General features: G+C 43.3%; 1 non-coding gene across 1 annotated transcript; it reads right to left on the bottom strand.

The window, feature by feature from the left end:
• Positions 1-516: 516 nt before the first annotated feature.
• TRNAL-CAA (transfer RNA leucine (anticodon CAA)) lies at positions 517-637 on the bottom strand. Its single transcript has 2 exons — positions 601-637; positions 517-562 (listed from the first exon to the last, which is right to left on the bottom strand). It is a non-coding gene; the product is annotated as a tRNA-Leu (tRNA).
• Positions 638-1,174: the final 537 nt, after the last annotated feature.

Raw genomic sequence — 1,174 nt, 5'->3', positions numbered from 1 at the left:
ACACAGACTCACATCGTGAACGAAGGAAGCTAAGCCCTTTGAGTCTGGAGCCTTAGACCGCTCGGCCATCCCGACGTGGTTTTGTGTAATTTGGACGTTTTAAAATTACATCTCATCCAGTTATTTTCAAAAAACATATCGTGTCAGAAGTGGGATTAAACACACGCCCTCAAACGAGGAAAGAATACACATATTCACAACGTGAAGAAATGAAACTAAGTAACCTTGTGTCTGTCGCCTTAGACCGCTCTGCCATCCTGACGTGGTTTTGTGTAATTTGGACGTTTTAAAATTACATCTCATCCAGTTATTTTCATAAAACTTATCGTGTCAGAAGTGGGATTCGAACACACGCTCTCAAACGAGGACAAGAATACACAGACTCACATCGTGAACGAAGGAAGCTAAGCCCCTTGTGCCTGGAGCCTAGGACCGCACGGCCATCCTGACGTGGTTTTGTGTAATTTGGACGTTTTAAAATTACATCTCATCCAGTTATTTTAATAAAAGATATCGTGTCAGAAGTGGGATTCGAACCCACGCCCTCATACGAGGACCAGATGACACAGATTCACATCGTGAACGAAGGAAGCTAAACCCCTTGAGTCAGGCGCCTAGACCGCTCGGCCATCCTGACGTGGTTCTGTGTAATTTGGACGTTTTTTAAATTACATCTCATCCAGTTATTTTCATAAAACATATCGTGTCAGAAGTAGGATTCGAACCCACGCCATCATACGAGGACCAGAATACACAGATTCACAACGTGAACGAAGCAAACTAAGCCCCTTGAGACTGGCGCTTTAGACCGCTCGTTCATCTTGACGTGGTGTTTAGCAATTTGGACCTTTTATAAACTACATCTCTTCCAGTTAATTTCATAAAACAAATCATGTCGGAAGTGGGATTCGAACCCACGCCCTCAAACGACGACAAGAATACACAGACTCACATCGTGAACGAAGAAAGCTAAGCCCTTTGAGTCTGGAGCCTTAGACCGCTCGGCCATCCCGACGTGGTTTTGTGTAATTTGGACGTTTTAAAGTTACATCTCATCCAGTTATTTTCATAAAACATATCGTGTCAGAAGTGGGATTAAACACACGCCCTCAAACGAGGAAATAATACACAGATTCACATCGTGAACAAATGAAACTAAGAAACCTTGTGTCTG

The sequence above is a fragment of the Phalangium opilio genome, unplaced genomic scaffold (genome assembly GCF_054372755.1).
Source record: "Phalangium opilio isolate 3A_F unplaced genomic scaffold, DU_Popi_V2 ptg000200l_1, whole genome shotgun sequence".
Classification (NCBI taxonomy): Eukaryota; Metazoa; Arthropoda; class Arachnida; order Opiliones; family Phalangiidae; genus Phalangium; species Phalangium opilio.
This window is presented reverse-complemented; position numbering and strand designations above follow the sequence as displayed.